Source organism: Anopheles funestus, chromosome 2RL, assembly GCF_943734845.2.
Source record: "Anopheles funestus chromosome 2RL, idAnoFuneDA-416_04, whole genome shotgun sequence".
Classification (NCBI taxonomy): Eukaryota; Metazoa; Arthropoda; class Insecta; order Diptera; family Culicidae; genus Anopheles; species Anopheles funestus.
In genome coordinates, this window is record NC_064598.1 from 101,609,016 (window position 1) to 101,623,217 (window position 14,202).

General features: G+C 37.1%; 1 long non-coding RNA gene across 1 annotated transcript; it reads left to right on the forward strand.

Moving 5' to 3' along the window:
- The first annotated feature begins 434 nt into the window (after nucleotides 1-434).
- LOC125761779 (uncharacterized) lies at nucleotides 435-4,383 on the forward strand. Its single transcript, XR_007418139.1, has 4 exons — nucleotides 435-1,532; nucleotides 2,247-2,770; nucleotides 3,486-3,675; nucleotides 4,200-4,383. It is a non-coding gene; the product is annotated as an uncharacterized LOC125761779 (long non-coding RNA).
- The last annotated feature ends 9,819 nt before the right edge of the window (nucleotides 4,384-14,202 follow it).

Consider the following 14,202-nt stretch of genomic DNA (forward strand, 5'->3'; position numbering starts at 1 on the left):
CATTAGCAAAACTTTAAATCGAGTTGATCGTATGGTCCGTATGACTATCAACAATTATCCCTATAAACATCCCCTGCCCCTTGTCCCAGAAAACCCCTAAAATTGTAAACGCTACTGAAACTTTCAACGCAAAACGAATTTTTAGTGTCTTTTTTGTTGGTCCAGCTCAAAACACTAAACTATGAGATAGATCATCGGTATCAGCAATAACTATAGAAGGTTGGGACTATTTATTATTTTTTATTCTTGTTTTTAATTTAAAGCAGTATTTGAGTGAAAAGAAACGTATTTCAAAAAATTCGCATTGACATAAATCAATTTATAAAATTTTTCAAAATTACTTAAAAAAGAAGGTATAGCCTTAGAAAATTTTCAAATTTTTAGATTTTTTAAATTTTTTTATTATTTTTGATCCTGGTTTTTTAGAGCATTATTTGAGTGAAAAGAAACTCATTGCAACCAATTGGCATTAAAATAAATCAATTTCATTTTTTTTGCAAAATTTCCCAAAAAAAACGTAAGGGGTAAGCCTTATGAAATTTTCGAGTTGAAAATTTTTAAAAATTTTTTTTTCTGATTTTTTATATTTTTTTAATTTAAAGCATTATTTGAGTGAAAAGAAACACATTGCAACAAATTCCCATTAAAATATATCACATTTAAAAATTTTGCTACATTGCTCAAAAATGAGGAAAATTTTACATTTTCTCAAACAGGGTAAGGAACTTGGTTCCTCGAATAACTTCTGGCACAGACATCTGAGGGCATGGCCGTCCAAGAAGAATATGTAGCCATTGATGCCATCTATCGACCACAGGTTAAAGATTGGCGATCCGTTGGATACCGACCGAGTTATAGGCAAAACTTGGTGCAAAAATGAGCCTTAGGAAATTTTCATTTTTTTGATTTTTTTGAATTTTTTAATATTTTTCATTCTTTTTTTTATTTAAAGCATTATATGAGTGAAAAGAAACTCATTGCAACCAATTGGCATTAAAATAAATCAATTTCATTTTTTTTGCAAAATTTCCCAAAAAAAACGTAAGGGGTAAGCCTTATGAAATTTTCGAGTTGAAAATTTTTTAAAATTTTTTTTTCTGATATTTTATTATTTTTTTAATTTAAAGCATTATTTGAGTGAAAAGAAACACATTGCAACAAATTCCCATTAAAATATATCACATTTAAAAATTTTGCTACATTGCTCAAGAATGAGGAAAATTTTACATTTTCTCAAACAGGGTAAGGAACTTGGTTCCTCGAATAACTTCTGGCACAGACATCTGAGGGCATGGCCGTCCAAGAAGAATATGTAGCCATTGATGCCATCTATCGACCACAGGTTAAAGATTGGCGATCCGTTGGATACCGATCGAGTTATAGGCAAAACTTGGTGCAAAAATGAGGAAAATTTTACATTTTCTCAAACAGGGTAAGGAACTTGGTTCCTCGAATAAATTCCGGCACGGACACCTGAGAACATGGCCGTCCAAGAAGAAAATGTAGCCATTGATGCCATCTATCGATCACAGGTTAAAGATTGGCGATCCGTTGGATACCGACCGAGTTATAGGCAAAACTTGGTGCAAAAATGAGCCTTAGGAAATTTTCATTTTTTTGATTTTTTTGAATTTTTTAATATTTTTCATTCTTTTTTTTATTTAAAGCATTATATGAGTGAAAAGAAACTCATTGCAACCAATTGGCATTAAAATAAATCAATTTCATTTTTTTTGCAAAATTTCCCAAAAAAAACGTAAGGGGTAAGCCTTACGAAATTTTCGAGTTGAAAATTTTTTAAAATTTTTTTTTCTGATATTTTATTATTTTTTTAATTTAAAGCATTATTTGAGTGAAAAGAAACACATTGCAACAAATTCCCATTAAAATATATCACATTTAAAAATTTTGCTACATTGCTCAAAAATGAGGAAAATTTTACATTTTCTCAAACAGGGTAAGGAACTTGGTTCCTCGAATAACTTCTGGCACAGACATCTGAGGGCATGGCCGTCCAAGAAGAATATGTAGCCATTGATGCCATCTATCGACCACAGGTTAAAGATTGGCGATCCGTTGGATACCAATCGAGTTATAGGCAAAACTTGGTGCAAAAATGAGGAAAATTTTACATTTTCTCAAACAGGGTAAGGAACATGGTCCTCGAATTACTTCCGGCACGGACACCTGAGAACATGGCCGTCCAAGAAAAAAATGTAGCCATTGATGCCATCTATCGATCACAGGTTAAAGATTGGCGATCCGTTGGATACCGACCGAGTTATAGCCAAAACTTGGTGCAAAAATGAGCCTTAGGAAATTTTCATTTTTTTGATTTTTTTGAATTTTTTAATATTTTTCACTCTTTTTTTTATTTAAAGCATTACTTGAGTGAAAAGAAACTCATTGCAGCCAATTGGCATTAAAATAAATCAATTTCATTTTTTTTGCAAAATTTCTCGAAAAAAACGTAAGGAGTAAGCCTTATGAAATTTTCGAGTTGAAAATTTTTTTAAATTTTTTTTCTGATTTTTTATTATTATGTTAATTTAAAGCATTATTTGAGTGAAAAGAAACACATTGCAACAAATTCCCATTAAAATATATCACATTTAAAAATTTTGCTACATTGCTCAAAAATGAGGAAAATTTTACATTTTCTCAAACAGGGTAAGGAACTTGGTTCCTCGAATAACTTCTGGCACAAACATCTGAGGGCATGGCCGTCCAAGAAGAATATGTAGCCATTGATGCCATCTATCGACCACAGGTTAAAGATTGGCGATCCGTTGGATACCGATCGAGTTATAGGCAAAACTTGGTGCAAAAATGAGCCTTAGGAAATTTTCATTTTTTTGATTTTTTTGAATTTTTTAATATTTTTCATTCTTTTTTTTATTTAAAGCATTATATGAGTGAAAAGAAACTCATTGCAACCAATTGGCATTAAAATAAATCAATTTCATTTTTTTTGCAAAATTTCCCAAAAAAAACGTAAGGGGTAAGCCTTATGAAATTTTCGAGTTGAAAATTTTTAAAAAATTTTTTTTCTGATTTTTTATATTTTTTTTAATTTAAAGCATTATTTGAGTGAAAAGAAACACATTGCAACAAATTCCCATTAAAATATATCACATTTAAAAATTTTGCTACATTGCTCAAAAATGAGGAAAATTTTACATTTTCTCAAACAGGGTAAGGAACTTGGTTCCTCGAATAACTTCTGGCACAGACATCTGAGGGCATGGCCGTCCAAGAAGAAAATGTAGCCATTGATGCCATCTATCGACCACAGGTTAAAGATTGGTGATCCGTTGGATACCGATCGAGTTATAGGCAAAACTTGGTGCAAAAATGAGGAAAATTTTACATTTTCTCAAACAGGGTAAGGAACTTGGTTCCTCGAATAACTTCTAGCACAGACATCTGAGGGCATGGCCGTCCAAGAAGAAAATGTAGCCATTGATGCCATCTATCGATCACAGGTTAAAGATTGGCGATCCGTTGGATACCGATCGAGTTATAGGCAAAACTTGGTGCAAAAATGAGGAAAATTTTACATTTTCTCAAACAGGGTAAGGAACTTGGTTCCTCGAATAACTTCTGGCACAGGCATCTGAGGGCTTGGCCGTCCAAGAAGAAAATGTAGCCATTGATGCCATCTATCGACCATAGGTTAAAGATTGGCGATCCGTTGGATACCGTCCGAGTTATAGCCAAAACTTGGTGCAAAAATGAGCCTTAGGAAATTTTCATTTTTTTGATTTTTTTGAATTTTTTAATATTTTTCACTCTTTTTTTTATTTAAAGCATTATATGAGTGAAAAGAAACTCATTGCAACCAATTGGCATTAAAATAAATCAATTTCATTATTTTTGCAAAATTTCCCAAAAAAAACGTAAGGGGTAAGTCTTATGAAATTTTCGAGTTGAAAATTTTTTAAAATTTTTTTTCTGATTTTTTATTATTTTTTTAATTTAAAGCATTATTTGAGTGAAAAGAAACACATTGCAACAAATTCCCATTAAAATATATCACATTTAAAAATTTTGCTACATTGCTCAAAAATGAGGAAAATTTTACATTTTCTCAAACAGGGTAAGGAACTTGGTTCCTCGAATAACTTCTGGCACAGACATTTGAGGGCATGGCCGTCCAAGAAGAAAATGTAGCCATTGATGCCATCTATCGACCACAGGTTAAAGATTGGCGATCCGTTGGATACCGATCGAGTTATAGGCAAAACTTGGTGCAAAAATGAGGAAAATTTTACATTTTCTCAAACAGGGTAAGGAACTTGGTTCCTCGAATAACTTCCGGCACGAACACCTGAGAACATGGCCGTCCAAGAAGAAAATGTAGCCATTGATGCCATCTATCGATCACAGGTTAAAGATTGGCGATCCGTTGGATACCGACCGAGTTATAGCCAAAACTTGGTGCAAAAATGAGCCTTAGGAAATTTTCATTTTTTAGATTTTTTTGAATTTTTTATTATTTTTCACTCTTTTTTTTATTTAAAGCATTATATGAGTGAAAAGAAACTCATTGCAACCAATTGGCATTAAAATAAATCAATTTCATTTTTTTTTGCAAAATTTCCCAAAAAAACCGTAAGGGGTAAGCCTTATGAAATTTTCGAGTTGAAAATTTTTTAAATTTTTTTTTCTGATTTTTTATTATTTTTTTAATTTAAAGCATTATTTGAGTGAAAAGAAACACATTGCAACAAATTCCCATTAAAATATATCACATTTAAAAATTTTGCTACATTGCTCAAAAATGAGGAAAATTTTACATTTTCTCAAACAGGGTAAGGAACTTGGTTCCTCGAATAACTTCCGGCACGGACACCTGCGAGCATGGTCGTCCAAGAAGAAAATGTAGCCATTGATGCCATCTATCGATCACAGGTTAAAGATTGGCGATCCGTTGGATACCGATCGAGTTGTAGGCAAAACTAGGTGCAAAAATGAGCCTTAGAAAATTTTTAAATTTTTAGAATTTTTTGATTTTTTTATTATTTTTCACTCTTTTTTTTATTAAAAAGCAATATGTGAGTGAAAAAAAACTTACTTCAATCAATTCGCATTAAAATAAATCAATTTGTAAGTTTTTCGAAACCGGAGGAGGTACATTTCCGGTTAGACACCCACAAAACTTCTAGAAGCATTGAATGTCTCCCCCTAAAGTGGAAACACCTGATCGCCAGAACAACTATCCATTCGAATAAATGGACACGTGTCGCAGCATGTTAAGTCGTTTTAGGTCGTTCAACTGGACAGCGCTGATCACGTTGCTTTTTTTTTAAATAACACACCCGTACACATTTCGTACAACCATTCCTGGATGCTATCGTAGTATACTGCAGATTGTTTGTTTAGCTGTGTTACTCAGGGCTTCATGTTGTGTTATCAGGTGGTCTGCCACACCATCTAGAAGTGTCACAATCTAAAATGTTGTATAACCTTGCATTAGAATTAGGCTTTGTGTTGCGAACATGTGCGCAAAACCCAAGCACAAATTTGTTAGAAAAGAATCTCCGTTGTATCGTTTTGGTTCTTATTAGCAGTAGCGGATCTAACTAAGCATAGGAAAAGGAGAAATTGTGATCAGTAGCGAACGAACAGCAATACGGACAGCAGAGTTGTGAAAGAAAGCTCCTGGCACATAGAAAACTTTGCAAGAATTGTTTTTTTGGTGCCCAAAAAGTGATATCCTTTACTCAAGGATCTTATTCCATATAAAGAATGGTTAGATTGTTTAGCTTCAATCTAAAGCACATTAAAAACATTTGGAACTCTTTTTTCGCACACAAACACAATTTAAATCGATCTTACCAGCTGCACCTTAAAGTAAAACAGCTTCGTGCCGAATGTTTTGTACGCTTGTGAAAGTAAATGTAACAAGCAGGGAAAAATGAAATTCCAATTGCCGTTGGCACTTCAAAAGCTGTTTTGACAGACATTCCATACCGAACATCGGCTTCCAGCCAGCACCATGTTGCACAAGAAACGAACGAGTCTGCAAAAGAATGCAACTGCGTCATAAAACGCATTTGCAAATCTGTATCATCCTTTTGGTTTTGGGTTCTCGCCTTCTTCACGGCATCCGGGTTTCGTCAGCTTTCGAAACCTCCGCGATGCATCTTCATCACTCAACAAAACGCGTCCATTGTGGTGTTGTTATGCTGCTGCATCCGCTGGTCGCATTCGAAGCATCAGGTGCTGGATGTACAATTCAATATTGTATCCAACAGGCCGGTTGATGGGCTGGATGGAAATTGAAAAACTAACGCAATTAAAAGATGAAACCGGTCATACCGTAACAGGGTTTACCCGTTACACTGGAGCCACGTTGGCTGGAAGCGGACACGATGGGGTGGGTATTAACTTGCCAAACTACAGCACAAAACGAAAGCATTCGGTAGCAAGTGCTAATGAGTCTATTATTCTGCATCGCAAACGACAAAGGAACGGCGTCATTTTGTTCCGTCAACCATGAGGTTATGTAGCCGATTGACATCGTTTTCCCATTTGTTTTCCCAAGTGATTCCAAAAAAAGTGCCGATAACAGTATCGTTTATCGATTTAGTGCAATTATTTGATTGCCTATAAAATGACCATCTTTAGCAGTTGAATAGTGGATGCCTAGAGGTTTACTGTGACAGGAGCTGAAGCAAAGAAATTTAGCTGTAAAATATATTAGTAAAACTATATATATACTACTATACTATTTTTAGTTACAAAAGGAAACTTGATAAAATGTTTCAAATGAACGACGCGTTTATTAGCTTTTCACACATGTACACGACTCGACACGAAAGGAAGCCATAAAGAGCAATTGGTTCTCTTGTTGCTCTTGCAATACGTTCGTTTGCATGTGTTTCGTTCACGTTCAAAGGAAGTGAGTGTTGTAGCTAAAACAAAAACAGTCGAATACGAACAAATACTTCCACACGAAACACATCCTTTTGTGGTGGGTGGCGAACAAGATCGTTCATTGCAGTCCGTCAGCATGTTGATGCGTGCTGATAAGGTTTGTAGTTGTAATCAAGATCAATGTAATATTTAGTTTAGATGCCAAAAGTTATAGTAAATGAAAATATAAAGAAAACGAATAAATAGCCAACTGGAATTGCCCAAACCAAACAAAGAGTGTAAGAGAAAGTACTGAATGCATTATACATTATAATATCCAGAGAGGTACATACTTGTTTCTAATTCTTGCAGTGAGATAAACAAAAAAGATTTAATAAATGATTTCCTTGTATACAATACCTCATACCACAAGTGGTTCTATTTATTCAACTAGTAATGGTGAATCCTTACATCTTAACGCAATAGTTAGCAGCCGTTGTTTGCCTGATGTATTCAATACCTCCCGAAAATTCCAACAAATCATGGCGCCAAAGGACTCGATCGACAGTGAGGTTGTTTTGCTGCCACAGCTCCAATCCTCAGTATGCCACCCTTAGATTTGAGATGGTTAAAAAGGGGGGAAAACCGTGTTGGAATGTTCTACCCACCCCACCCCGCTTGTGGCAGAGCACCAAAAAGACGGGGCTTCATCTTCTGCGGCGTGGACCGTGTGGCAATGAAATTGAATCCCTGCTAAGTCGATTATTGTGAAATTGAAACTTCATTGTTCGATGCTAATTAGCGATCCAGTGTCCGTTTTGGTGCGTTTTGCCATGGTTCCACTGCTAATTGATTATGGTGTTGGTAAGCTGTGAACGGGGTGGAACGTACAGGGTGGAAAAGCGTTAAAGGAAGTTCACGGCAGGATGCATGATTGATGACAATCGTACGAAAATTATCCACCCAGTGTATTTCATGATTACACCCTTCGTGTTAAACAACAGCACAAACAGCGGTTTGACCCGCTAACTGTTTGATGTCCCTCCTTAGGGAACGCTGAAGGATGAAAATCTTCGCCCTGGGAAATGCCTTTTTGTAGTGAATAATAACCCACTCGTTTCGTTTTGGTGGAATTGTTTTGTCAATGTAAATAGTATTGAATGGTGCAGAGTTAATCGATCGCTTTTGATTCTGTTAAGATTGTTTTATTGAAAACAGTCGGCATCATTAAGATGTAATTTATATTTTACAATAGATCTTTGTATCAATTGTATTAATTTTGAATATAAATAAACCTTTTAACACAATGTCTACAATCATTGCTGTACAGTTGTGCTGTGGTTTTTGTTTTATAACTAACACATGGCGTTATATGCTACAGAAATATAAGAGGAAAACCTTATTACGAATCAACATTTCTTATTCGAGCTCATCATAAGCTCTAGTGGGCAGTTGCAATTCCAACTTACAATCTTTTTCCCACTTACATTTACCAGTAATTGAGTGTCGAATTTTTAATACTTTCCGTCAAATATATAAACCATCAAAGACTCCCCTTGTTGCTGTTCAGCATTTCACTCACGCAAACTAATCTCATAATACATCAGTCCTTTTCAACTTCTTACAAACACCGTAAGCACCCTCTAACACTAAGAAACGCTGCATCGCCTGCACCAAAGCAGCGAACGAACTCTGCGTTGCCCTGTTGAGCAAGTTTTACCGAAGCGGGAGTCTCACTTTTCATGTGCAGATTTATGAAGTTTCTAATTTCTTTCCACCACGACGAGGACTGTTAGTTATTTTTTATGTTTCTTTGATTTTATTACCCACCATCCGGAACGTCTCCTTCCGGTCGGATCGAACGATTTCCACCAAGAAAACCGCTAAGCTGCCTGTACCAGGCGGTGAAAATGAAGTCCGGCTGGAAATTGGAGCTGAAGTGCAGGGTTCGTTGCGTTGGTTCGGTTTACTTGCGCGAAAGGATATTCCCCCGTCGCTGGACAATAATAACGCATTGAGCGAGAAAAGCTTCGAAGGAAGAAAAGAAAAAAAAAAATGCTATGAATAGAAAACAGGAAAACTTGATCCGCATTTTCCACTCTACCATTGGGAGGCGGTTTCGTGTGTTCGCTTTAATCATTTGCAACCCCATCAATGGCAAAGAGTATGAAGGATCAAGGAGGTGAGAAAATATTCATCGATTCGAATGACTTTTAATACAACTGGAAAACTGTTCATAAAAAAGGTGTTAAATAAAATAATACAAGGTGAGAACAAAATAAACCCCTACAAAAAAGGAATATATGGAAGCGAAACAAAATTGTTTTGAAAAGTTCATAATGAGATTTCAAGCATCGACTGTAAGTGCATGCACATGAAAAGACACACATACGAGTAGGGACGATAAATAGCAAAACACACTGCACATCTCATAAAAGCTTTGAACGAAAGTGATGCCAATATTCCATTCTCGAGTTTTCACCCCATCGAGGCATACTTTAAAAAAGTGAAAGAAAAGAAAAGGATATTTTGCTCAAAAGGATAACGAACCATATTTTTATGTGCGCGGTTTGTGCTTTTAACATGTTCACCCTATGGTATGCGCCCCAAATGCAGACAAACGCTTTGTCGCTTGTTGTTTGTGTAGGCCTGCTTAAGCTATGAAAGTTACGCCGCCATTACGATGTAAGTAGCGTGACGTGTGTGGGTGGTGTCTTTCCAGTTGAGATTTCGAATGACGTCAAACAATAGACGATTTACTGTTTTGGCAACGATTCCCCGATAGGGGTTATGTTGGGTCGTAGAAAAAATTACACATCGGTTTGAAATGAAGACTATTCATGTTAAATTTTTCTTACTGAATCATTAGTATATTAGTATGTATACAATTTTTCTGTTTCATTCGTCAATGCACTAGCTAGTGTTATAAAAATTCATTTTATGCAAAAATAAAAAAATAAATCTAATTTCCATGTAACTCCAGAGGACAGAAGCAATACTTTGTTTACCACCCAGCTTTTTATGTTTTGAAGCAATTAAAAATACGCATTGAATAAGTTCCCACACGGAAGTCAACCTGTTGCATGTCTGGAGCAAACTGATAAACGATTCAAGCTTAGGCAATCACGCCGGGGTTTCTGTGAGCGGTTTTTGCCTACATTCCTACTTTAGTGATGGTTTAAGTATTAAGTGTGCTTTACTCGGGACATGTGAATGTGATTTCTGTTTTTTTATCAATTTCGTTAGGCACACGAAACGGTAAGATTTTTTATTCCAAAAGGACTATACGAATCCGAGACACGAATGTACGAACGCATCCGTTTAAAGTGATTAATTGATTAATTTAAATATTAGACCTTTTTTGCAATTCGTTAATCGTAGCATTGATCGTTTACCACTTGTTGAAAATCCGTAGGCATTTACAAGTTAGAAAATGCAAATGAACCTGCGTACAGTCGATTGCTGTCGCTCAAATTCACATTTCACGCCTCTACGCCGAAGAAAATTAGCTCCCAAGGCAGTAATCCCCTTGTCCCTAGCGCATGATTATTGGATGAGGATGATTTAAGTATGTACATCCGGTGTGTCAAAGAGACAATTTGATTCAGTTTAGTTTAAATTGCGGATTGGCTGATAAACTATAGGACAAATATATAAACCATATCCTATATAAAACGAAGCAGAAACAAAGCAGAATAAAATTCAATTACTATTTACTATATTTTTCACTAACATCCGACTGTACTTCTGCAGTTAATTAATTGTTCTCGATTTAATTACGTCTGCAAAATGACTTACGGCACATTACGGCACGGTCAGTTACGATTGTAAACGTGTGACTACAACAACACGGGCATGATCAAATGTCAATTGATTAAAAGAAATTGAAAATAAAGCAGACAATCGAGAAAACGGAATTAAGTTTCTAACTAGCCCTTCATCAACGGACAATCAATGGCTTAATCAATTGGCTGATCACAAGCGCCACGTGTAGTGTTTGTAAGGGCCTCAGCAGTTTCCAGCAAGCAGCTAAACATTGCTGTTCCAGCTCGAACCGTTACATTGTAGGAAAGCGTGAAAATAACATTAAATTACATAATAACGGTTTCCATTCGCCAGTAACGACTTTGTACGACGAGAAACTAGACTTCAGTATGAAGGAATGCATTTTTATTTGATCGCTTTATAGCTTCGAAGAAGTGGTCAATGATGTCATTAATGTATCTATGGCTCTTAACGACTGTTTATTACACGTTACAAGGCTTTGCTAATTGAGGAAATGTATGCCCAATATCCTTCAAAAAATTAAACCCACGATTGCATACAAGTATTAGAGGGGATAGATAAGAACGATATCAGTACTTACTTGCGTGAGTAATTTTCACAATGAATCATGTGTTAACAAAATCGTCTTTTTCAAACAAATTCACTTCAACAAAAAACAACAAAATCTCCCAGTGTTACACAGACTGCCCCACCCGGGAGAACTGCTTCAATCTGCACCTACATTACAACAAAACCGATGCTCTAGAAACTTGGACAACCCTTCTACTTGAAAGTGGTTTATTAGTGTAAAAGGGGGCGTTTCAGTAGAGGAACGTTTGTCTCCAGTTTGGCGGCAACAGTCGAACCGTATTCGTAGCCCACATTATCAACAATAACAACAGCACACGCTCACCACACTCATGCAAGATGTCATCATGATCTCGGAAGGATTTCTAGGTTTTCTCCGTTCTTTTTTTGTACGCATTGTGCCTCCACCGAAGCCTCTCGAACGAACTGCTTCCAGGTTCTTTGTGGTGTGGATTGGCACACAAATGGCACACTTTCACTAGGTGCATTCATGCGAGTCGCATTCACCGTACGGTACCACATCTCCAAGGGCTAAGGCGTGTATGGTTCTGGACGTGTTCATGTGTACAAGGTTGGACAGGAAGTGTGTGCATGTCCTGAAAATGTCCCGTGCGAGAGTGTCCCGGACAGAGGCAAGGCGACGAGTGTAATAGTGAGAAAGCGAAAGGCAACACTTTCCACAGCTATTTTTATAGGCGAGGAAAATGGTTACAAATTATAATTCAGCATCATCGGAGATAATGAATCGCCAGCCAGGCGCCAACCAGGAGGTGTCACACATACACACACGCGCACACACACTTTCCATTGACATGGATATCGACAATTGCGGGTGTAAAGTGCTCATGGTTCATGCTTCCGGAGGGCTTCTTGCTGGTATGGGGAGATTTTTCTCGTTTGTGTGTGCTTGCTTCTAAAACAGCCAACAGTGCGTTGAACACCACTGGTGGAAAGCAGCGTTGATGGACCGGTTCGGTTCGTTAAATTTGGGAAATTATTTCATTTTAGCATTTTGATGTCGGGCGTGTCGTGGACGATGAAGATTCGTCCCGCTGCTGTGCATGGTAGTTGCGAATGAGTTTCGGACTCATTACACCGACGAAAGAATGCAATAGGCTTTTGGCGCTTAAGGGTTTTAGTACCATTTGTAAGTGAAGTGTTTTTAATAATCGTGAGATGATATTATGACTACTTTTTCCACACGCACTATGGACATTTGGATGATGAATCGTAAACTGTGTATTTTTTGATAGGGAAATTTAATTTTCTTACCGAATAAGTTAGAGAAATTAGATTATCATTCAAAAATCAATATAAATTAAAATAACATAAAAAAATGCTTCTCAATGGAGACGCCTAGTACCCCAATGGAGACGCCTAGTACCCCAATGGAGACACCTTGTACCCCAATGGAGATGTCTGGTAGTAGTTGGGTTCGTTCCTTGCAATGTTTGTGCATGTTTTTGTATCTATCAATAAACCAAAAAAGATCGTTTTTAGACATGCACAAGACTGCTCAACCATCTTTTTTGTAATTTCTGTCGTAGCTTTTAATAATCTACCGTAGCATAAATAGCTTGATCCGATCTAGTTTCGCCTTTATAGCCGGATTGTTTTCATTTAGTTACACATTTTTTATCAATTTTCCACGAGCAAACAATTGGTGTGCTATTCCACGAGTCGAGCACATTGCATCCGATCAACTAGAATTCGCGAGTACAATTTTCCCATCCCTTAACGGTACACGATTTCGTTCTGGTTGCGGTTGTGCATTGGGCCACGTACCACACGACAACAGAACGGAAGTGCACTCGCCTGCGACAAATTGGCGATGAACTTGTGCTGCTTCCCGAGTGATTCGAACGCAACCGTAGCTGCCTACAACAGAGTTGTGCGAAGTTTCATCGTATCGAACTGGCTTGGAGTTGAAACTTTGCAGGCTTCCTTAATCGAACGCTGGGGTACGCGCGACCCGATTGCTGCAGGGAATATTGCAACATCCCAAAGTCAACAGACGGAAGATGCGGGCGAACTTTAGATGATCGAACTATTAAACCGTGCGGTAAGTAGGTACGAGGGGGAGAGAGAGAAAGAGAAGAGGAGAGGAGGAAAAACAACAAAATTCACTTCCTTTGCACTGCAACCCCAGACTTCACGCAGCAGAATGCTACGTGGGAAGATGTTCTTGGCTTGGCTCTGTGCAATTGTGCCGTGTGGAAGTGGATTTGCGGATACAAGGCACCTGCAGGGCAGAACAATATTTGCACTAGCTTATGGAAGAAAATATCGTTTTCAGTGTAGTGGTTAAGCGGTTTCCAGTCGATCAAGCTCGACAAAAGGCGAAGAATGAAGATATTGAACCGCCAGTGTTAAGGGTGTCATTGTTTTTTCTCTTCTTTTGGGTGTAGCAATTGGTAAAATATTAGGTTGGGAAACGATAATTCAAAGTGCAACAAAACCTATGTTATGTTTTCGAAATGGAAACTGAGAAGAATGAAGTTAATACAATCTATTTGCAATCTATTTTCAATGAAAAATTTTCATAGAACAAATTTTGATGTCAAAATTTCACAAATTATCATTAATGGAAGAATCGCAAATAGTAAAAATGATCTGATGAACTCCTAGCGTGTGCGGCTGATTAAACTTGAAACATATTCGGACTTTCATCTCACGATGCGATACGTTCCGCCTAAATTTTCCAGCCACACCCAAATAAAGCTAAATGATTAAGGTATGTTGTAAATAAAGCATCAACTTTACCACTTCCAATCGCACCATGGGCAGTTAATCCATGCGCATTAAAGAGAAAGATTTGACCCGACACATCCAAAACACTTGAATGCCCTTGATTTTCGGGCAGGGAAAACACCTTCACAGCATCTAAAACAACTTCAAATCTCACGGCCACAGCTCATCGCAATCATCGCATACCCGGCCTGTAACTACTAGAGTGCCCGGGAGGATGAAGGAAACGAGCGTACTCGG